Below are 25,311 nucleotides of genomic sequence, written 5' to 3'. Positions count from 1 at the left end.
TGAATTGGGTATGTAGAAACTAAAGCGCCCAAAGAGTTTTAGCATGTTTTGTTGCTAGTAGATGATTAAAAAAATTAAGATTGTCAGCAATCTAAGTGCAAGCGAATTGGCCCACTCACATGGATCAAGCGTGGTGTTTTGTGAATGGAATAACCTAGCTAGCTAGCAAGCAAGTTACAACAACTCCATCAAGAAAATACTGCATGTTTTCCAGTAATAAATGGTAAAATACCAATCGGGTTAATGTCATTGTTTATTTCAAGGTACACTACATGACTTGTCGAACATCTCAACATTCCAAAATCATAGCCATTAATATGGAGTTGGTCCCCCCTTTGCTGATATAACAACCTCCATTCTTCTGGGAACACTTTCCACTAGATGTTGGAACATTGCTGCGGGGACTTGCTTCCATTCAGCCACGAGCATTAGTGAGGTCGGCACTGATGTTGGGCAATTAGGCCAGGCTCGCAGTTGGCATTCCAATTCATCCCAAAGGTGTTTGATGGGGTTGAGGTCAGGGCTCTATACAGGCCAGTCAAGTTCTTCCACACTGATCTCGACAAACCATTTCTGTATCGACCTCGCTTTTGCACAGGGGCATTGTCATGCTAAAACAGGAAAGGCCCTTCACCAAACTGTTGCCACAAAGTTGGAAGCACAGAATCGTCTAGAATGTAATTTTATGCTATATAGCTAAGATTTCCCTTCACTAGATCTAAGGGGTCTATCCTGAACCATGAGAAACAGCCAAGGACCATTATTCCTCATCCACCAAACTTGACAGTTGCCACTATGCATTGGGCAGGTGACGTTCCACTGAGGCTCCTAATGATGAGTTATTTTTGTTGTTGTGGCCCCCACACCCATCAAAGTTGCACATCCCTGATCTACACTGATTGAAGTGGATTTAACAGGGAGTAACAGGGATCATAACTTTCACCTGGTCAGTCTGTCATGGAAAGAGCAGGTGTTCTTAATGTTTTATGTACTCCGTGTATTAAAATATTGAATTACTTTGACATATGACATTTTTATATTACGCTAATCTCCCTATAGTGGACAATGTGTTACTAAATAACACAAGCTTACATTTTCACCAGATAACATTTTGTGGAATTACACATCCTTTTTTTTTTTTACCTCTGATTGGGTATATTATTAGAAAAGTGTATTGTCATCACGCTGACACTAAATCGATTGCTTAAATCAGATTTATATATTTCATTTGGTACTCATTTTCAAACTGAAATGGCACAGACAATTTGCAACTTTCTCTGTATAGAAGTCACTGGCCACAAGCTATTACACACATTTTACTGTCAAGCTATTACTCAAATGAAAGGCAACTCCTGTAAATATTTAGAGGGATTATTCATTTAAATGATCCAATTCAAAAAGTGTTGCGTTTCCTATTTCATATTGGCCATCTACTGTAAACATTTGCCCATATCGAGACAAGTTGATAAAAGCCTACCACAGGTTCTCATCTAACGACAGTTAAATGTAGCATACCGAAGTTTGTTGGGGTTTGTCTTTTAGAAGAGTACAAATGGTACTTGTCGCCACAGTTATTGTCCCAGTTCCATTGATTTCAGTACTATATCGATGTGAGTGATTTAATTTGCACCGTCTATTACAGTCTGGAGTTGACTGCTTGGTAAATTTTGGTGCATGAGCAGTTAAGGTACTAATTTAGCAAAATACAAGTAATCTGAACACAAGTGTGACACGTGTGTGTGTGTGTGTGTGTGTGTGTGGAGAGTAGTTTTTGTGTCTTGGTCTTCAACATATCATTACTTATTTCAGCATATTGACTATGAATTTGGACATTTTAAAACCTGTGTTTTGACATTCGGCTATAATTCAAAAAAACATGACAGTAAGCAGTAAGCAGGAGCAATATTTTGTATTTTTTTGTGAGGTATTTTATTAGTGTCCCCATTAGCTGTTGCGAAAGCAGAAGCTACTCTTTCTGGGATTCACACAAAACATGAAACATGACATAATACAAAACATTAATAGACAAGAACAGTTGGAAGTACAGAACTACATCCATTTATAAACAGCATACATATCCTGCATATCAATACAATCGCACAAATATCTAGGTCAAATAGGGAGAGGCGTTGTGCCGGTGTAGCTTTATCTGTTCTTTTAAACTAGGTTTGCTGTTCATTATAACTGTATGAGATGGAAGGGATTCCATACAATAATGGCTCTATTTAATACTGTACATTTTCTTGAATTTGTTCTGGATTTGGGGACTGTGAAAAGACCACTGTTGGCATGTCTGGTGTGTTTCAGCTGTGTGTAAGATGACTATGCAAACAATTAGTCATTTTCAATGCATTAATGTCTCTTATAAATAATAAGTGATGCAGTCAGTGTCTCCTCAACTTTTAGCCAAGAGAAACTGGTAATCATAGTATTTATATTAGTCCTCTGATTACAATGATGAGCAAGATGTGCCGCTCTGTTCTGAGTCAGCTGCAGCTTAACTAGGTCTTTCTTTGCATCAATTGACCACCTGAATGGACAATAATCAAGATAAGATCGAACTAGAGTCTGCAGGACTTGCTTTTTGGAGTGTGGTGTCAAAAAAGCAGAGCATCTCTTAATTGTGGACAGACCTCTCCCAACTTTACAACCATTGAATCTATATGTTTTGACCATGACCGTTTACAATCTAAGGTAACTCCAAGTAATTTAGTCTCCTCAACTTTTTCAATAGCCACACCATTCACTACCAGATTCAGCTGAGTAGATAGATGGCTCTGAATCTACTATATGGCAGAGGTTGGAAAGCCATAAATGTGTTTTCTCAACAATAGGTTATGGTCAATAATATCAAAGGTTGCACTGAAATCTAACAGTACATCTCCCACAATCTTCTTATTATACATTTATTTCAACCAATCATCAGTCATTTGTGTCAGTGTAGTACATGTTGAGTGCCCTTTTCTGTAAGCATGCTGAAAGTCTTTCAATTTCTTTGCAGTCATAGCATTGTATTTTTTGTATCATCATTTTATAATTTTCAACTTATGTTTTAGTAATATACATTTTTCAACAGGATTCTACTTCATCAAGTAGGAACTACTAAATGAGCCCAAAAACGTGCTATGATTTTGATACTGGTGAAATCGTGGAAATGAGTTTGTCTTGCCTATTGAAGGACAGTAGGACACACACGCAAGTATAAATTAGTCAACAGTTGAGTCATCTACTTTATGAAATAACAACCTGATGTGCCTGCATCGGTGTATTCACTTTAATCAGTGGTCTGGCTAGCCTACTCGGCTGCAAGACATTTTGAGCGCACCATGATGCAGCATTGCTGCTTTCAATTTCACCAGTGATCCATGCAGAATTCTACCATTTTTAAACATGTTTTAAGTTTAAATGTTACAACCTACTTATGTTTTTGTTATTTTGAGTTTTCAAAATTATTATCTTGGATTAAGTTACCGGCATATTTTTTATTTATTTATCCGTTATTTTACCAGGTAAATTGACTGAGAACACGTTCTCATTTACGGCAATGACCTGGGGAATAGTTACAGGGGAGAGGAGGGGGATGAATGAGCCAATTGTAAACTGGGGATTATTAGGTGACTGTGAATTATGCAAACAGCAGCAACAGATTGACAAATATTATTTATCTCTGGAGTCTTTTGTTTTATATATGTTAAAATGCTATATATAGCATCCTATGTGCGGTTATACATAGGATTATAAAGAGGCATAAAAACACTGGCCAGTTTTTTTCTAGTACTGGGTCGTACCCCAAGCCTGAATTATTTCCAGGCATTGTTCAGTTGGTATCAAGGGACCTAACATGTGCCAGGAAAACATTCCCCACACCACCAGCCTGTACCGTTTACATGAGGCAGGACCATCCTTATCCCAGTCTGCTGTCCCTTACATGCTTCAAGAGGGCCACCATTGTTCCTGTTCCCAAGAAAGCTAAGGTAACTGAGCTAAATGACTACCGCCTTGTAGCACTTACTTCCGTCATCATGAAGTGCTTTGAGAGACTAGTCAAGGACCATATCACCTCCACCCTACCTGACACCCTAGACCCACTCCAATTTGCTTACCACCCCAATAGGTCCACAAACGATGCAGTCGCCATCACACTGCACACTGCCCTAATCCATCTGGACAAGAGGAATGCCTATGTAAGCATGCTGTTCATCGATTACAGTTCAGCATTTAACACCATATTACCCTCCAAACTCGTCATTAAGCTCGAAACCCTGGGTCTCCACCCCGCCCTGTGTAACTGGGTCCTGGACTTCCTGACAGGCCGCCCCCAGGTGGTGAGGGTAGATAACAACATCTCCACCCCGCTGATCCTCAACACTGGGTCCCCACAAGGGTGCGTTTTTAGCCCTTTTCTGTACTCCCTGTTCACCCACGACTGCGTGGCCATGCACGCCTCCAACTCAATCATCAAGTTTGCAGACGACACTACAGTGGTAGGCTTGATTACAAACAACAACGAGACAGCCTACAGGGAGGAGGTGAGGGCCCTCGGAGTGTGGTGTCAGGAAAATAACCTCACACTCAACGTCAACAAAACAAAGGAGATGATCGTGGACTTCAGGAAACAGCAGAGGGAGCAGCCCCCTATCTATATTGACGGGACAGTAGTGGAGAGGGTGGAAAGTTTTAAGTTCCTCGGCGTACGCATCACGGACAAACTGAGGCGCAACCTCAGGAGGCTGAAGAAATTCGGCTTGTCACCTAAAACACTGACAAACTTTTACAGGTGCACAATCGAGAGCATCCTGTCGGGCTGTATCACTGCCTGGTACGGCAGCTGCTCCGGCCATAACCGTAAGGCTCTCGAGAGGGTAGTGAGGTCTGCACAACACATCACCAGGTGCAAACTACCTGTCCTCCAGGACACCTACACCACCCGATGTCACAGGAAGGCCAAAAAGATCATCAAGGACAACAACCCCCGAGCCACTGCCTGTTCAACCCGCTATCATCCAGAAGGAGAGGTCAGTACAGGTGCATCAAAGCGGGGACCGAGAGACTGAAATACAGCTTCTATCTCAAGGCCATCAGACTGTTAAACGGCCATCACTAACATTGAGTGGCTGCTGCCAACATACTGACTCAACTCTAGCCACTTTAATAATGGAAAAATGTATAATCAATTTATCACTAGCCACTTTATATAATGTTTTCATACCCTACATTAGTCATCTCATATGTATATACTGTACTCTATACCATCTACTACATCTATGCTGTTCGGACTGACGAATTGTATGTTCAAAGATGCTGTTCTGCACACCGCTTTTGTACTGTGCCGTTATTTGCCTGTTTGTCGTGCGTGATAAGCACTATTCTGAGATACTGGAACCGGCGTGCCTGGCAATCATACCATACTCAACGTTGCTTAGGTCACTCGTTTAGCCCATTCTAACGTTCAATTAAACAGTAACTGGATTTATATAGCAAACCACAGCCACGTGTCTCACTGTCTGTATGAGCGAACCATTTTAGTGAACAGCGTGGTGTACCCAATAAACTGGCCACTGCATGTATATAATAATGGTCCGTTTGGGTTGCATTTGTATGCGCACTGTATAGAATTGCAGTGACAGTCAGTGTTTGTTAAAAAAATAATAATAATCTGACTGGGCACAAGGCTAATGGCAACAGCCACGCTTTGGTCATTGGGGGAACCCATCCCGCCATACAATCAATGGTATAGGGGAAACACTGATCTATCTATTGCACTGCCTATGCCTAGGATGTGGTGTAGAGCTGACCCTCTCGTTATCTCCTCCCCTCCCTCTCTTTAATCTACAAAACGAAGGGTTCTTCCATCTCTGAGCTAATTAAGGGAGCAGATTGGTGAGGCACCCTCCACTCCCACGGGAAGCAAACTAGTTCTTTCAGAACAATTTAATTGCTCCTGTTGGCTCGTTACACTTCAGAAGTTGAAGCAGACCAGTATACCTGACTAGAGATTTGTATGTCGACAGACAGGGTTGTGTGTGTGTCCTTGTTTTGGTGTGGGCAGAGGGTTTAAAGGGGAAGGTCAGGATTTAAACAACTACAACAAATATTAATTGATTGTTCGCTAGTAGTGGCTAAATTTAGCCGTTGTAGTTCTTTAACACTTAAAATGTCGGGCCTTGATACCCCCGTACCTATGCCAATTACGTGTCTTCTTGACATTGTTACAAATAAATGTCATATGTTATCGCAAAAATCATTGTTTGGTTGTGTTTATGAATGAACACAATGGCATTTTAATTTGTTTATGTACAGTTGAAGTCGGAAGTTTGCATACACTTAGGTTTGAGTCATTAAAACTAGTTTTTCAACCACTCCACAAATTTCTTGTTAACAAACTATAGTTTTGGCAAGTCGGTTAGGACATCTACTTTGCATGACGCAAGTAATTTTTCCAACAATTGTTTACAGATTATTTCACTTATTCACTGTATCACAATTCCAGTTGGTCAGAAGTTTACATACACTAAATTGACTGTGCCTTTAAACAGCTTGGAAAATTCCAGAAAATTATGTCATGGCTTTAGAAGCTTCTGATAGGCTAATTGACATCATTTGAGTCAATTGGAGGTGTACCGGTGGATGTATTTCAAGGCCTACCTTCAAACTCAGTGCCTCTTTGCTTGACATGGGAAAATCAAACGAAGTCAGCCAAGACTGGTTCATCCTTGGGAGAAATTTCCAAACGACTGAAGGTACCACGTTCATCTGTACAAACAATAGTACGCAAGTATAAACACCATGGGACAACGCAGCCGTCAAACTGCTCAGGAAGGAGACTCGTTCTGTCTCCTAGAGATGAACGTACTTTGGTGCGAAAAGTGCAAATCAATCCCAGAACAACAGCAAAAGACCCTGTGAAGATGCTGGAGGAAACGGGACAAAAGTATCCATATCCACAGTAAAAGAGTCCTATATCGACATGACCTGAAAGGCCGCTCAGCACGGAAGAAACCACTGCTCCAAAACCACCATTAAAAAAGCCAGACTATGGTTTGCAACTGCACATGGCGACGAAGATCGCACTTTTTGGAGAAATGCCCTCTGGTCTGATGAAACAAAAATAGAACTGTTTGGCCATAATGACCATTGTTATGTTTGCAGGAAAAAGGGGGAGGCTTGCAAACCGAAGAACACCATCCCAACCGTGAAGCACGGGGGTGGCAGCATCATGTTGTGGGGGTGCTTTGCTGCAGGAGGGACTGGTGCACTTCACAAAATAGATGGCATCATGACAAAGGAAAATTATGTGGATATATTGAAGCAACATCTGGAGATATCAGGCAGGAAGTTAAAGCTTGGTCTTCCAAATGAACAATGGACCCCCAAATGGACCCCACGCGTAATTTCAAAGTTGTGGCAAAATGACTTAAGGACAACAAAGTCAAGGTGTTGGAGTGGCCATCACAAAGCCCTGATCTCAATCCCATAGAAAATTTGTGGTCAGAACTGAAAAAGCGTATGCGAGCAAGGAAACCTGACTCAGTTACACCAGCTCTGTCAGGAGGAATGGGCCAAAATTCACCCAACCTATTGTGGGAAGCTTGTGGAAGGCTACCTGAAACGTTTGAACCAAGTTAAACAATTTAAAGGCAATGCTACCAAATACTAATTGAGTGTATGTAAACTTCTGATCCACTGGGAATGTGATGAAAGAAATAAAAGCTGAAATAGATTATCTCTACTATTATTCTGACATTTCACATTCTTAAATAAAGTGGTGATCCTAACTGACCGAAGACAGGGAATTTTTACTAGGATTAAATGTCAGGAATTGTGAAAAACAGAGTTTAAATGTATTTGGCTAAGGTGTATGTAAACTTACGACTTCAACTGTGTGTGTATACAGTGGGGCAAAAAAGTATTTAGTCAGCCACCAATTGTGCAACTTCTTCCACTTAAAAATATGAGAGAGGCCTCTAATTTTCATCATAGGTACAGTTCAACTATGACAGACAGAATTCAGAAAATCACATTTAATGAATTTATTTGCAAATTATGGTGGACAATAAGTATTTGGTCACCTACAAACAAGCAAGATTTCTGGTTTTCACAGACCTGTAACTTCTTCTTTAAGAGGCTCCTCTGTCCTCAACTCGTTACCTGTATTAATGGCACCTGTTTGAACTTGTTACCAGTATAAAAGACACCTGTCCACAACCTCAAACAGTCACAGTCCAAACTCCACTATGGCCAAGACCAAAGAGCTGTCAAAGGACACCAGAAACAAAATTGTAGACCTGCACCAGGCTGGGAAGACTGAATTTGCAATAGGTAAGCAGCTTGGTTTGAAGAAATCAACTGTGGGAGCAATTATTAGGAAATGGAAGACATACAAGACCACTGATAATCTCCCTCGATCTGGGGCTCCACCCAAGATCTCACCCCGTGGGGTCAAAATGATCACAAGAATGGTGAGCAAAAATCCCAGAACCACACGGGGGGACCTAGTGAATGACCTGCAGAGAGCTGGGACCAAAGTAACAAAGCCTACCATCAGTAACACACTACGCCACCGGGGACTCAAATCCTGCAGTGCTAGATGCGTCCCCCTGCTTAAGCCAGTACATGTCCAGGCCCATCTGAAGTTTGCTAGAGAGCATTTGGATGATCCAGAAGAAGATTGGGAGAATGTCATATGGTCAGATGAAACCAAAATATAACTTTTTGGAAAAAACTCAACTTGTCGTGTTTGGAGGACAAAGAATGCTGAGTTGCATCCAAAGAACACCATACCTACTGGGGGTGGAAACATCATGCTTTGGGGCTGTTTTTCTGTAAAGGGACCAGGACGATTGATCCGTGCAAAGGAAAGAGTGAATGGGGCCATGTATCGTGAGATTTTGAGTGAAAACCTCCTTCCATCAGCAAGGGCATTGAATATGAAAAGTGGCTGGGTCTTTCAGCATGACAATGATCCCAAACACACCACCCGGGCAACGAAGGAGTGGCTTCGTAAGAAGCATTTCAAGGTCCAAGTTGAAAGTTTGTGTTGCCCAGCAACAGCCCCAAAACATCACAGCTCTAGAGGAGATCTGCATGGAGGAATGGGCCAAAATACCAGCAACAGTGTGTGAAAACCTTGTGAAGACTTACAGAAAACGTTTGACCTCTGTCATTGCCAACAAAGGGTATAACAAAGTATTGAGAAACTTTTTGTTATTGACCAAATACTTATTTTCCAACATAATTTGCAAATAAATTCATAAAAAATCCTACAATGTGATTTTCTGGATTTTTTTTCTTCTCATTTTGTCTGTCATAGTTGAAGTGTACCTATGATGAAAATTACAGGCCTCATCTTTTTAAGTGGGAGAACTTGCACAATTGGTGGCTGACTAAATACTTTTTTGCCCCACTGTATGTGTCAAACTGCTTTGCTTTATTCTTGGCCAGGTCGCAGTTGTAAATGAGAACTTGTTCTAAACTTGCCTACCTGGCTAAATAAAGGTGAAAAAATATATATAGATCTCTCTGAACGCTATCCATTTTGGATTTCTATTTGCCATATATTTTTCAACTCGGCTGTGATTCTTCATAAAAGTACTGAACCTTTCTATTCTCATAGCATCTATAGATTGTAAATTAAAGATCAACATTTTTGCTAAAATAATGATATTATTGATCGATTAACTATGACTTTTCAAATCACCCGGTGTTGCTATCTGCTGTGTTAGTTCTAGGTAAATGTTGCAATTCTTCAGTCATTCCTGGACCTGTGACCAAAAAAGAGCTACATATGGACAGTACCAAAATAAATGATCTAATGACTCTGCCTCCTCTCAGCAAAATCTGCAGAGCTGGGAAGATTGTCTCCCGCATATACAGTTGAAGTCGTAAGTTTACATACACCTTAGCCAAATACATTTAAACTCAGTTTTTTCACAATTCCTGACATTTAATCCTAGTAAAAAAAATCCCGTTTTAGGTCAGTTAGGAACACCACTTTATTGTAATAATGTGAAATGTCAGAATAATAGTAGAGATAATGATTTATTTCAGCTTTTATTTATTTCATCACATTCCCAGTGGGTCAGAAGTTTACATACACTCAATTAGTATTTGGTAGCATTGCCTTTGAATTGTTTAACTTTTCAAACGTTTCGGGTAGCCTTCCACAAGCTTCCCACAATAAGTTGGGTGAATTTTGGCCCATTCCTCCTGACAGAGCTGGTGTAACTGAGTCAGGTTTGCCTCCTTGAGCGCACACACTTTTTCAGTTCTGCTCACTAATGTTCTATAGGATTGAGGTCAGGGCTTTGTGATGGCCACTCCAACACCTTGACTTTGCTGTCCTTGAGCCATTTTGCCACATCTTTGGATGTATGCTTGGGGTCATTGTCCAATTGGAAGACCCATTTGCGACCAAGCTTTAACTTCCTGACTGATGTCTTGAGATGTTGCTTCAATATATCCACATAATTTTCCTTTGTCATGAAGCCATTTATTTTGTGAAGTGCACAAGTCCCTCCTGCAGTAAAGCACCCCCACAACATGATGCTGCCACCCCCGTGCTTCATGGTTGGGATTTTGTTCTTTGGTTTGCAAGCCTCCCCTTTTTCCTCCAAACATAACGATGGTCATTATTGCAACAGTTCTATTTTTGTTTCATCAGACCAGAGGAAAGTACAATCACTGAGTTTGAAGGTAGGCCTTGAAATACATCCACAGGTGCACCTCCAATTGACTCAAATGATGTCAATTAGCCTATCAGAAGCTTCTAAGGCCATGATATAATTTTCTGGAATTTACCAAGCTGTTTAAAGGCACAGTCAATTTAGTGTATGTAAACTTCTGACCCACTGGAATTGTGATACAGTGAAAATAATCTGTCGGAAAAATTACTTGTGTCATGCACAAAGTAGATGTCCTAACTGACTTGTCAAAACTATAGTTTGTTAACAAGAAATTTGTGGAGTGGTTGAAAAACGAGTTTTAATGACTCCAACCTAAGTGTATGTAAACTTCCAACTTCAACTGTCCCGCAAAATTGCTAAACATAGCAATCCATTCGCAGAGGGCAAATTCATTTAATTATTTTTTATTGACTCTGCAGCAATACTTTGCCCCGACAAGAAAGAGCTGTTTGAACATGTTTCCTTGTCAAGACGAACCGTGACACGGCATGTTGAGGACATCGCAGAGAATATGGAATAACAGTTGAAACACAAGGTAAAGGATTTCACCTATTTCTCCTTGGTCCTCGATGATAGCAGTGATGCACATGACACGGCGCAGTTGTTGATATTCTTATGAGGCATAACCCCAGACTCTGAAATTACAAAGGAGCTTGCTTCAGTGCAGCCAATGAAGAGCACAACAACAGGGAAATATTTATTGGAGGAGGTTAATAAATGAGTGTCAAAGCTGGGACTGAGTTTTGAAAAGTTATCTAGCGTGACCACTGACTGGTGCCCAAATTTGACAGGAAAAAACACCTTTTGAAAAGGACACAAGATCAAGTAGCTGAGCTGAATGATACAGTCACTAAAGTGGTCAACTTCATAAGAGCAAAATCTTTAAACCACAGGCAGTTTGTCTTACTGTTGGAAGTGACAGAGTTGGGTCATGCAGTTCTCCCCTACCACACAAACGTAAGATGGCTGAGTTTGGGGAAGGTGTTATTAAAAGGGTGTGGGACCTGAAGTCGGAGATTGCTGAGTTTTTGCAGTTGAGGGAAATCCACATTTTCCTTTCATTTGCAAGATAAAGAATGGTTCAAATTTTGCCTTCACCGTAGACATCATGGCCCTCATGAATGAACTGAATTCCAAACTACAAGGGAAGTGCCTTTTTGCACATCAGATGTACAGCCTTGTCAAAGCCTTCAAGGGAAAATCAATCCTCCTGACCCGCCAAGTAGAAGCCAACAATCTCACCCACCTTCTGACACCTCCCTATCAGATGACCAGTGGGAGAAGTATATATCGCTGCTGCGTGCTTTGAACGGTGAGTTTTCTCATCGTTTTGAGGAAAATGACATGCTGTTGGTTTCCTTTCCTTTCACCATCAATGTGGATAACGCTCCCACTGACCTGTAACTTGAGTTTATCTTCAGTCTGATGCAGTGATTGGAGAACTACTCAAAACAATGTCACTGATGAGGTTCTATGCATCCCTCGATGAACAGGAGTCATGTTTAGAAGATGTTTATCTGTTTGGGTCAACCTATGTATGAGAACAGACATTTTCAGTGCTGAATATAACAAGTCAGATCATCTCTCACTGACTCTCACCTCTTAGCAATCCTGCGCATAGCGACTTCAGAAACTATACCTGACTTCACTGCTCTAATCAATGCCCATCAGAGACTTCACTCCTCACACTGATTGAGAAGTTTAAATGTAATGTTGAGCTCTCTCTTTCTTGTGTTTTTGCGCATACCCGTTATTAACGAGCTCTGTCCATGGGGCTGAATGTACAGGGTACTTTTCCGTCCGTGTAGTTCATTGCATGTTTAATACTTAAACTACCTACCAAAAGGAGAACATGGATGTGGTGTATTTCTGTCAACACAGTCATACACATTATGTATAATCCTGTAATATAATTCTGGTCCATGATGGCAACAATATATTCTAATGTGGCCCTCCATGGAAAATAATTGCCCAGGCCTGGTCTATAGCATAGTTTGTCATTTTGAATAGATCACATCTAGCCTACTTTTTAATTCCAGTAGGCCTTATTCAGTAAAATGCTTAAAAATATATACATCACAAATTGAGCCTACTATAGTGAACAAAAATATAAATGCAACATGCAACAACGATTTTACTGAATTACAGTTCATATAAGGAAATCAGTCAATTGAAATAAAGTCATTAGGCCCTAATCTGTGGATTTCACATGACTGGGCAGGGGTGCAGCGATGGGTGGGCCTGGGAGAGCATAGACCCACCCACTTGGCAGCCAGGCCCACCCACTGGGGAGTCAGGCCCTGACAATCAGAATGAGATTTTTCCACACACAAGCAATTTATTACAGACAGAAATACTCCTCAGTTTCATCAACCATCCAAGTCGCTGGTCTCAGACAGTCCCGCAGGTGAAAAAGCCGAATGTGGATGTCCTGGGCTGGCATGGTTAGACGTCGTTTGCGGTTGTGAGGCCGGTTGGATGTACTGCCAAATTCTCTTAAATTACCTTGGAGGCAGCTTATGGTAGAGAAATTCACATTAAATTCTCTGGCAACAGCTCTGGTGGACATTCCTGCAGTAAGCATGCCAATTGCATGCTCCCTAAAAACTTGAGACATCTGTGGCGTTGTGTGACAAAACTACACATTTTAGAGTGGCCTTTTATTGTCCCCAGCACAAGGTGCACCTGTGTAACGATCACGCTGTTTAATCAGCTTCTTGATATGCCACACCTGTCAGGTGGATGTATTATCTTGGCAAAGGAGAAATGTTCACTAGCTCGTTTTTGTGCGCATGGAAAAGTTCTGGGATCTTTTATTTTAGTTCATGAAAAATGGGACCAGCGTGATTCTCGTATGAGTTTGTGAATAAACAAGCACACTTACTGGTGCACTGGAGAAAAGATACGTGATTTTGAAAAAGTTTGCTTATACATGCCTATCTGCACGCATTGGTGTGTGCATAGAGTGGGTTCGGTTTTTATACCTTAGCACAGGGTTCCCCAACTGGTGGCCCGCAGTTGATTTTATTTGTCCCCCTGTGCAGGGAGGGGGTCATAAAAGACTGCAGCAAATAAGCAAGGTTTGAAATTGTTTTAGTCAAATGTTATATCTGTTTGGGTTTCTTGCGGTCAATTTCCAATCTACAAATTATTTGTAATTATGTTCCGGCCCCCTGACCATCCGCTCAAGTAAAAATCAGCCCGCTGCTGAATCTAGTTGGTGCCACCATGCAGGAATTGTCACACACCAGTGTGTCCACTATTGCTCCAGGGATTATGCACAGAGACTATTGCTCCAGGGATTATGCACAGAGACTAAGACACACTATTGCTGTGTTTACACAGTCAGCCCAATTTTGATATTTTTTTCCATTAATTGGTCTTTTGACCAATCACATCAGATCTTTTCACATCAGATCTTTTTCAGATCTGATTGGACAAAATACAAATGAGTGAAAAAAAGATCCCGTCTAAATGGAGCCTATTTGCGGCAAGATGTGTGAAGCGTTTACGCTGTTATTTTCGGTAAGGAAAACTGGAAGCATCTACTTAATTGAAGTCTGTTTACCCCAAAACCATTATACAATTTGATATGACCACAGGGAAAAATATATATTTTGACTGTATGCTACTACTCAATAATACTTCACAGAAGGTTTGATTGAATGGAGCCCTTAGACTTATTAGCCTAATTAGAGAAATTCCACGAAGTCTCTGGTGTAAGAGAGAAGTGGGAGATTCTCCCCGCTATAGCTACGGCTGCCTGAGACGCCACCTGTCCATGGGCGTCCTATGGGAAAGGCTATAGAGCGCTGGTCTGTGTCCCAAATGGCACCCTATTCCCTACATAGTGCACTACTTTTTTTTACCAGGGTCCACAGGGCTCTTGTCAAAAATAGTGCACTATAGAAGGAGTAGTGTGCCATTTGGAGCACAGCTCTGGAGCCTGCCAGATACAAAGCTGTGGCCAGTAATGCGTAACAACAGACTGCTGCCTGGAGAGAGTGAAGCTTCAGCAGGGTCACAAGTCAGATTCGCTGCAGTGCTTGGCATCTCTCCCCAACTGGCCCTCTCCCTCTGTACTGTCAGGAATTGACCTAACTAAAGCAGTAGAGAATTAGATTTACTTTATCACTGATAGTAAAGGCTGTGCAGTGCATGAAAGATGCAGCTATATTGGAGAACGTTGGAAGTTGAATGCTTCTTATAAAACAACAGTACTTTTATTTAGCCCTCCACCCTCCCCAGCTCACCCCATTCATAAGTCTGCCTTTACCATAGGCCTAAATTATATCACAGTATCATAACAGTAGTTAAGAACAGAATAATGGGCAGGGCTCGGCATTAACCCTTGTCCGCGTCCCTAGCCAAGTAAAAAAGTCTGACAAGCAGAATATCAAATAATTACTCCGAATTGGATCAGAGTGTCCCCTGGAAGCTGTATTGCTGTTCTCCCAATTTCTGTAGAGCGCATCATAGTATAATTGTATGGCACTGATAGGCAGGAGCGGTCTTTCAAATCATTCGCAGTTGCGAGATATGCTTTGGAGAACAAATCACAGAGCTGCATTTATGTTGTTGATATTCCTTGCAAATTAGTGAGTTATTTGCAAAGTTATAGCTGATTTCTTCTCAGCAAACAGGGTTCGTACGGTCATGAAAATCCGTCAAAAGGCATGATGTATGCAAAAAAATAATATATATATATCCATAATGCGATAAATTGCCTGAATTGATGCCATAACGATAAATATGATACGTTTCTATCATTAATGTGCACAAGTTTTTTGAAAATTATCCTATAAAATACTACTACTAGTTTGATCGTTGTAGCCATTAATTGTACTATAATTTCATTTTTCTTAAAATTCTCTAGTATAGGCTGCTTACCATAATGAACAATATCATTAAAATGCCTGCAATAAGTGTCCTTTATGGTTGGTGTCAATCATTTTTGTTTCATAGTCCCAGCTCATGTGTGCATCACCTGTGTGTATTATCTATCCTGATGCCCAGTCACTTTACTCATGTACATATCTACCTCAAATACCTTGTACTTCTGCACATTGATCTGGTACTGGTACTCTTTGTACAGTTGAAGTCGGAAGTTTACATACACTTAGGTTGGAGTCATTAAAACTTGTTTTTCAACCACTCCACAAATTTCTTGTTAACAAACTATAGTTTTGGCAAGTCTGTTGTGTCATGCACAAAGTAGATGTCCTAAGTCATTTTTCCAACAATTGTTTACAGACAGATTATTTCACTTATAATTCACTGCGTCACAATTCCAGTGGGTCAGAAGTTCACATACACTAAGTTGACTGTGCCTTCAAACAGCTTGGAAAATTCCAGAAAATTATATAATGGCTTTAGAAGCTTCTGATAGGCTAATTGACATTTGAGACAATTGGAGTTGGACCTGTGGATGTATTTCAAGGCCTACCTTCAAAGTCAGTGCCTCCTTGCTTGACATCATTGGAAAATCAAAAGTAATCAGCTAAGACCTCAGAAATAAATTGTAGACTTCTCTCTACCCAACTTATTGTGGGAAGCTTGTGGAAGGCTACCCGAAACATTTGACCCAAGTTAAACAGTTTAAAAGCAATGCTACCAAGTACTAATTGAGTAGATGTAAACGTCTGACCCACTGGGATTGTGATGAAAGAAATAAAAGCTGAAATAATTAATTCTCTCTACTATTATGCTGACAATTTTTCACGCCCTGACCATAGAGAGCTTTTTATTCTCTGTTGGTTAGGTCGGGTTGTGACTAGGGTGGGTCATCTTGGTGATTTATATTTCTATGTTGGCCTGGTATGGTTCCCAATCAGAGGCAGCCGTTTATCGTTGTCTATGATTGGGGATCATATTTAGGCAGCCATTCCCCTTTGTGTTTTGTGGGATCTTGACTATGGATAGTTGCTTGTTAGCACTATTGTTAGCTTCACGTTTCTTTTTGAGGTCTATTGTTTGGGTTTTGCTGTGAGTTTCACTTAGAAATAAAAAGATGTGGAACCCAGATCATGCTGCGCTTTGGTCCAGTTATTATAACAATCGTGACACATTTCACATTCTTAAAATTAAGTGGTGATCCTAACTGACCTAAGACAGGGAATTTTTACTAGGGTTAAATGTCAGGAATTGCGAAAAACTGAGTTTAAATGTATTTGGCTATGTAAACTTCTGACTTCAACTGTATATAGCTCCATTCTTGTGTATTTTATTCCTCTTGTGTTACTGTTTTATGTTTTAAATCTGTATTGTTGGAAAGGGCAGTAAAGTTTACACGTGTCGTATTCAACACGTGACAAATATATATTTTCTTCCCTCACAGAGTGTGTGCCAGTGCGAGTGAGCCCAAGGGGAGAGAGAGAAACATAAACCTAACTAGATAGCCAATTTAACACCATATTGTGTAGCCTGACTAGTTATCTCGGTATTTAGCTATGCATGTATTAATATCATTGTCATGTCCGATGTCCTAAAAACTTTCCACCGGCACTCTTGAATAACCCCAAATTGCCGACATGCAGTTGATGAACGGGTCGTTTCACTGTAAAACTGTAGATTGCACAGTAAAATACCAATCATGTGTTTTACAGAATTAATGCTGTGGATTGTATTGCATTATGGGTAAAATGCAGAAAAATACTGTTATTAACTGTAATTGGAAGCCTCCCTTAAATTACTTTAACATACTGGATCTATTTACAGTAATAGCTTATGCCTACTGTAGATTCAAATGTTCAGTTTCAGGGGCCAACCTCATGCTGTCAGGTGAGACGCATGAAGCTCAGACAATCACTCTGGGTGATTTTAAGCGTACCTGGTAAATTATACCGTAAATTCCAATGAAATGTTGGTTTAACAATATACACATTTCTGTAAAGAAGTACTGTATTTCAAATGGTTCTGTAATTCCACCCCACAGAATACAGTACCCAACAATATTTTTGGAGTGCCAAAACCTTGTGACAACTAGTGGGTGCATAGTATTGTTGTTTCTGTCTCATTAACATATTTTGAGGTGTGCCTTGTAGAGGCTACATTTGTTGCACCTGTGAGTGAGAGTGCTCTTCCAATTGAACTGATATGTGGTAGTGATGTCCAACCAATTACATTTGTATAAAGGACATATTGGAGTGGAAGCAAGCCTCAAATGTTTAATGGCTAAGTAATTGCAATGTCCTTGGTCTGTTTTGCCCTGTAGTCTCTGGAAGTCTTTTTAAGGCCTTTAAAAGTGCAAGTTATAATAAAATCCTTAAATCTGTCACGTTTAATCTAGAGATAAGTTTGTTGTTTTGAACGTGTATTGGAAGGTTTTTAGTAGCTAGCTAACTTTTGAGTTTGGATCCCGCGACGCAGTTGGCATCAGTTGCTGGGACTGCTACTCTATGTCCAGTGATCCTGCCGACCAAGGCCGAGTCTGAGGAGCTATTTGGCGTAGCAGCTAGCCTAGCTGCTAGCTAGCTGCCTATCAAGCCTGCAGGGTTTTCTTGAGGGCTTGAACGCAGCCCGCGACGCAGTTAGCCATTTGTGGCTGGGACCGCGGATTGTCTCGGGTTTGTGGCTGTCTAGATCCCTGTTGTTCATTGTTGTTTTCAATCTTCCCTGTGACCTCCCTTTTTCTGGAACTGCGAGAAGTAATAGCGTAATCTACATTGCTAGCTACCGTGGCAAAGACCAAATCCGGCGGGAGTACCGTTGAGGACAGTGGTGTCTCTTTATCACAGATGAAAGATCTATTAAACTAACAGAGTTCTACAAGCAGTTGTTACATCAACAAGAAAATAGCTTCAAGTGTTTGTCCAAATACTGGTGGATTCAACTAATAAAAGAATGGACGATCTGACCAGAGAGGTCCAGGACCTGAAGAACAGTTTGTAGTTCTCCCAGAGTCAGCTCGATGAGTTGAAACAGGAGAACGGCAAGATGACAGCAATATGTAGGTCATTAAGAGAGGACATCAGTTCTGTTTGTGAATCCATGATAAAAATCGAGGGACAATCAAGGCACATGGTTGTGGACGGAATTGAAGAATCTCCACATGAGACCTGGACGGAGTCTGAGGACAAAGTGAGGGAAAGGATCTTGAAGAAATTGAAGATGGACCACAGGAAGATTGAGGCGGAGCGCACCCACAGGACTGGAAAACCAACGACAGGCCCAGGCCGATTACTGTTCAAGTTCCTGAGTTTCAAGGACAAGGTAGCTGTTCTGGAAAGAGCCAAGGACTTGAGAGGAACGTATATCTTCCTCAACAAGAACTATCCTGAAGCTGTGCGTCCAGAAGAGGAAAGAACTTATCCCAGCCATGAAAACTGCCAGAGCTCATGGGGACAGGCCTATTGTCCACCCTCCCTCCCAGAAGCCTGGAAGGGATGAGAGAACCAAGCCTATGTGTTCGTAGCTTCAACCCCACAGCGCGCACACACACACACACACACACACACACCCCTATTGATTAATGGACTGCTGAATGTTTGTTTTTTCTCTTGCTTTGTTTGCTCTTTTCCATATTATGTCTATCTTTGATAATCTCCCCATGAAAGGGGAAAATAGCCCATATTAATATATGTAGCCTTAGAAATAAGGTTAATGAAATCAACAACTTGCTAATCTCAGATAAAATTCATATATTAGCAATTTTGAGACTCACTTAGATAATTAATTTCATTATACAGCAGTAGCAATACAAGTGTATAACATCTATAGAAGAGACATAAATTCTTATGGGGAGGTGTTGCAGTATATATTCAGAGCCATATCCCTGTAATGCTTAGAGAAGATCTTATGTCAACTGTTATTGAAGTGTTGTGGTTGCAGGTTCACTTGACACATCTAAAGCCTTTTCTTTTGGAGTGTTGCTGTAGGCCACCAAGTGCTAACAGTCCATGTCTAAATAATATGTGTGAAATGCTTGATCGTGTATGTGATGTAAATCGAGCGGTCTACTTTCTTGGGGACCTGAATATTGACTGTTTTTCATCAAGCTGTCCACTCAGAGGAAACTTCTCACTGTAACCAGTGCCTGTAATCTGGTTCAGGTTATTAATCAAACACTACAGGAACAAGATCATCCACACGTATCAATCACATTTTTACTAATACTGTATCCGTACTCATTGGATGCAGTGATCAAAATATAGTGTCTATATCCAGGAACGCCTAAGTTCCAAATGCTGGGCCTAAAATAGTATATGAGATCATACAAAATATTTTGCTGTGCCTCTTATGTGGAGGATGTAAAAAATGTGTTGGTCAGATATGCTTAATAAGGAGCATCCAGACGCTGCCCTTGATGAATTTATGAAATTGCTTCTTCCAATTATTGATAAACATGCACCTGTTAAGAAACTGACTGTTAGAACTGTTAAGGCTCCATGGATTGATGAGGAATTGAAAAACTGAATGGTTGAAAGAGATGGGTCAAAAGGAGTGGCTAATAAGTGTTGGCTACACATCTGACTGGCTGACTTGCTGCAAATTTGAGAAATTATGTGACTAAACTCAACAGACAAAAGAAGAAACTATATTATGAACCCAAGATCAATGATATAAAGAATTGATGAACAAAAACACTTGAGTACTTTAAATGAAATTATGGGAAGAAAGACAAATTCAAATCCATCTTTCATTGAATCAGATGGCTTATTCATCACAAAACCATTTGATGTTGCCAATTATTTGAATGATTGCTTCATTGACATAGTTGGCAAACTTATGCAGGAAATGCCAACAATGAACAGTGAGCCATCGTATTCATGCATTAAAAAAAAAGAAAAGTATTGCAAGTTAGAATTGTGTAAAGTCAGTGTGGGAGAGGTGGAAAAATTATTGTTCAATAATGACGAACCTCCTGGCATTGACAACTTGGATGGAAAGCTACTGAGGGTGTTAGCTGACTCTATAGCCACTCCTATCTGTCATATCTTTAATCTGAGCCTAGAGGAAAGTCTTTGTCCTGAAGTCTGGAGGGAAGCCAAAATAATTCCACTACCCAAGAGTGGTAAAGCAGCCTTTACTGGATCTAACAGCAGATCTATCAGCTTGCTGCCAGCTCTTAGCAAACAGCATTAAACTGGCAGCAGAGTTGCCAGCCAATTACTGTAATTGTATAATTTCTGATTGTAAAACATTATACAACATCCCTATTTACCTGGCAACTCTGCCAGTTTAATGCTCTACATTTACAGGGAAAAGTTTTATAGTGTTAATAAACCAATTGCACATACTCCTATTGTAAAACCGCTTCACAAGTGCTCAATATTGGGAGTTGAGAAATAAGTCTGTCAAAATGACATGAACAATTTTGAATGTCAATGTAAAAACATATTCTTAGAGTAGCCTAATTGGCAAATAACTCCCATGCTGTTAACGGATCTTCCCCGAAACCTGCATATTTTAGCCTTACAAGTTTATAGATAAGCATGTCTTGGTTTTCTTGAATGAGGAAATTATTTGATGTATTTGGTTGTAATTGTAAATGATGAAATATTTTATAGGCTTAAAAGGGTGGCCAACCATCCTCCAGGTGGGCCATAATGGAACAGTGCATCATTCTTATTCAAGTAGCTAAAAAGTTAATGTCAAGCCCTGAATGGTATATCCTCCCTATATGCAAAAAACAACCTTAGAGTTGGTCAACCTTAGAGTCCCAGCTACGCCAATAAACACAAAACTAGTAGATAATCTGTCTACAATAGCATTTGTCACTTTACAATGATTTATTGCATATGGCCCTTGTACTTCTGCTTCATTGCTAATTTACCTTTGGTTTGTTAACTGTTACGTACAACTCTTGGAGGGAACGCAATCTCCTGCTACACTCCACTCCCGTGGAGTGAAAGAGGTATGTGATTGTAGGTGCGGGTAAGGATGACCAAGGCAGAGAATTTCACCATTAACAGGGATTTTATTTCCTTAACACGGTAAATGTGGGGGAAAAGGGGCTGGACAGAACCAAAGTAAAAGTTTGAGTCCCCTCTCCTACTTACCCACCCACTACTTACCTATTCTTAACGCCACCTGGCACGCTAACCAAAATACAGGGGGTGTCTGCAAACACATACCACAACAACTTTACCAAACCGATACAACGAAGCTCTCCCTCTTTTTGACAAAGGAACACTGGCTTTTATCCAGCTGAATTGGTAATTGAAAACAGCTGTTTCTCCTGACGAGAGGGAGGGTTCAGAGCTCCAATCATCGATGGGGCCGACCTATCAGCTGCTTAGAATCCAGGAAGCCATTTCCTGAAATGCACACATACATACCCAAAACATAAAAACTGGGGAAGGTAACATTAACAATAGATGGAATGCAATTTACTCCACTGGGGTAATAACTTTTTGACCCTCGCAACCTCTGCAGATGAGCTTTCTGCCTCTTATCTGCCTCATGCTCTCTCTCTCTCTCACTCACACACTCTTTCTCCCTCTCTCTCTCTGCTCTTTTTTTCCCTGCTGGAGGATTAGGCGATGCCTAGGCATGAAAGGAATAGTCATGCTTTTTATCCCTGCTCAAGAGTTTAGAGAAGAATGGATTTGCTTGGTCACTAGAACTGCGTCAACAAACGTGTATGGTTGACATCAAGGATGGCACAGTGAGCGCATTGTTGCCTTTTAGTGCACAGCTTCCTCTTCATCACATTCAGACAGCGCTTTGAAAAGTGATAGCCCCCAAGAGTTAGCGCCAACCTGTGAGGCAGCAATAGACTGACGCGAAGAGAGTGCGCAATCTCACACTAACCTCAGCCAGACCTGAGGTGTCAATCTCACAACACACACACACAGCATGTCATAAAAGGGCCTAGCCGTTCAACCTCCCCTCTCCGTGTCTTGTGCATTCCAATCAGCTTTTAGTACTTATGCTCAATATGCACAGCTATTGGAAAATGGCGCCGGAGGAGATGGCTGCCGTTTTACGGTATCCTAACCAATTGTGCAATGTGTTTTTTTCGCAATATTTGTAAATTATTTTGTACATAATGTTTCTGCAACCATATCTTACGGCAGAAAAGAGCTTCTAGATATCAGGACAGCGATCACTCACCTCGGATTAGACAGATATTTTTTCAACAACAACAGCAAGCAGGACTCACACGATATTCTCCAAACACCCCACAGGGCAGACCTCCCAATTATTCGCAAAAGGAAGCGACGCAGAGGAAGAAGAGCCAGATGCCTCATCTGGACCCGCAGAAGGCAACTAGGAAAGCTGCCGTTACCGTAAATATTACTCGCCAACGTGCAATCATTGGACAATAAACTAGACGAGGTACGATCACGCATATCCTACCAACGGGACATCAAAAACTGTAATATCCTATGTTTCATGGAATCGTGGCTGAATGAAGAAATGGATATTCAGCTAGCGGGATACACGCTGCACCGGCAGGATAGAACAGCACACTCCGGGAAGACGAGGGGGGTGGGCGATCTGTGCATATTTGTAAACAACAGCTGGTGCACGAAATCTAAGGAAGTCTCTAGATTTTGCTCGCCTGAAGTCGAGTATATTATGATAAATTGCAGGCCACACTACTTGCCTAGAGAGTTCTCAGCTATACTCTTCGTGGCTGTTTATTTACCACCACAAACAGATACGGGCACTAAGACCGCACTCAGCCAGCTGCATAAGGAAATAAGCAAACAGGAAACCACTCACCCAGAGGCGGCGCTCCTAGTGGCCAGAGACTTTAATCCAGGGAAACTTAAATCAGTTCTACCAAATCTCTATCAACATGTTAAATGTGCAACCAGAGGGGAAAAAATTCTAGATCACCTGTACTCCACACACAGAGACGCGTACAAAGCTCTCCCTCGCCCTCCATTTGGTAAATCCGACCACAACTCTATCCTCCTGATTCCTGCTTACAAGCAAAAAATAAAGCAGGAAGCATCAGTGACTCGGTCTATAAAAAAATGGTCAGATGAAGCAGATGCTAAACTACAGGTTTGTTTTGCTATCACAGACTGGAAACATGTTCCGTGATTCTTCCGATGACATTGAGGAATACACCACATCAGTCACTGGCTTTTCACTCAAGTGCATTGAGGACATCGTCCCCACAGTGACTGTACGTACACACCCCAACCAGAAGCCATGCAACATTCGCACTGAGCTAAAGGTTAGAGCTGCCGCTTTCAAGGTGCGGGACTCTAACCCAGAAGCTTACAAGAAATCCGGCTATGCCCTGCGACGAATCATCAAACAGTCATAGCCTCAATACAGGGCTAAGATTGAATCATACTACACCGGCTCCGACGCTCGTCGGATGTGGCAGGGCTTGCAAACTATTACAGACTACAAAGGGAAGCACAGCCACGAGCTACCCAGTGACACGAGCCTACCAGACGAGCTAAATCACTTCTATGCTCGCTTCGAGGCAAGCAACGTTGAGGCATGCATAAGAGCATCAGCTGTTCCGGACGACTGTGTGATCACACTCTTCATAGCCGACGTGAGTAAGACCTTTAAACAGGTCAGCATTCACAAGGCAGCGGGGCCAGACGGATTACCAGGACGTGTGCTCCGGGCATGTGCTGGCCATCTGGCAGGTGTCTTCACTGACATTTTCAACATGTCCCTGATTGAGTCTGTAATACCAACATGCTTCAAGCAGACCACCATAGCCTCTGTGCCCAAGAACACAAATGCAACCTGCCTAAATGACTACAGACCCGTAACACTCACGTCCATAGCCATGAAGTGCTTTGAAAGGCTGGTCATGGCTCACATCAACACCATTATCCCAGAAACACTAGACCCACTCCAATTTGCATACCGCCCAAACAGATCCACAGATGATGCAATCTCTATTGCACTCCATACTGCCCTTTCCCACCTTGACAAAAGGAACACCTATGTGAGAAAGCTATTCATTGACGACAGCTCAGCGTTCAACACCATTGTACCCTCAAAGCTCATCACTAAGCTAAGGAACCTGGGACTAAACACCTCCCTCTGCAACTGGATCCTGGACTTCCTGACGGGCCACCCCCAGGTGGTGAGGGTAGGTAGCAACACATCTGCCACGCTGATCCTCAACACTGGAGCTCCCCAGGGGTGCATGCTCAGTCCCCTCCTGTACTCCCTGTTCACCCACGATTGCATGGCCAGGCACAACTCCAACACCATCATTACGTTTGCTGACGACACAACAGTGGTAGGCCTGATCACCGACAATGACGAGACAGCCTATAAGGAGGAGGTCAGAGACCTGGCCGGGTGGTGCCAGAATAACAACCTATCCCTCAACGTAACCAAGACTAAGGAGATGGTTGTGGACTACAGGAAATGGAGCACCGAGCACGTTCCCATTCTCATCGACGGGGCTATCGTGGAGCAGGTTGAGAGCTTCAAGTTCCTTGGTGTCCACATCACCAACAAACTAGAATGGTCCAAACACACCAAGACAGTCGTGAAGAGGGCACGACAAAGCCTATTCCCCCTCAGAAAACTAAAAAGATTTGGCATGGGTCCTGAGATCCTCAAAAGGTTCTACAGCTGCACCATCAAGAGCATCCTGACCTGTTTCATCACTGCCTGGTACGGAAATTGCTCAGCCTCCGACCGCAAGGCACTTCAGAGGGTAGTGCGTACGGCCCAGTACATCACTGGG

At 41.7% G+C, this 25,311-nt stretch overlaps 1 protein-coding gene across 6 annotated transcripts in view; it reads left to right on the top strand.

Moving 5' to 3' along the window:
• The window catches only part of ppp4r4 (protein phosphatase 4, regulatory subunit 4), a 124,041-nt gene that overhangs the window by 22,291 nt on the left and 76,439 nt on the right, over nt 1–25,311 (top strand). Inside the window, exon 1 of one of the 6 annotated variants that reach the window (XM_042321770.1) lies at nt 11,103–11,217. The exons of the other annotated variants lie outside the window; for them this stretch is intronic. The gene's annotated coding sequence lies outside the window, so the exon portion shown is untranslated. Of the gene's footprint in view, nt 1–11,102; nt 11,218–25,311 lie in introns of those variants that run through there. 6 annotated transcript variants of the gene reach the window in all.

This window comes from Oncorhynchus tshawytscha, linkage group LG05 (genome assembly GCF_018296145.1).
Source record: "Oncorhynchus tshawytscha isolate Ot180627B linkage group LG05, Otsh_v2.0, whole genome shotgun sequence".
Taxonomy (NCBI): Eukaryota; Metazoa; Chordata; class Actinopteri; order Salmoniformes; family Salmonidae; genus Oncorhynchus; species Oncorhynchus tshawytscha.
Note: the sequence above shows the minus strand (reverse complement) of the source record. Positions and strands in the feature narration are given on the sequence as shown.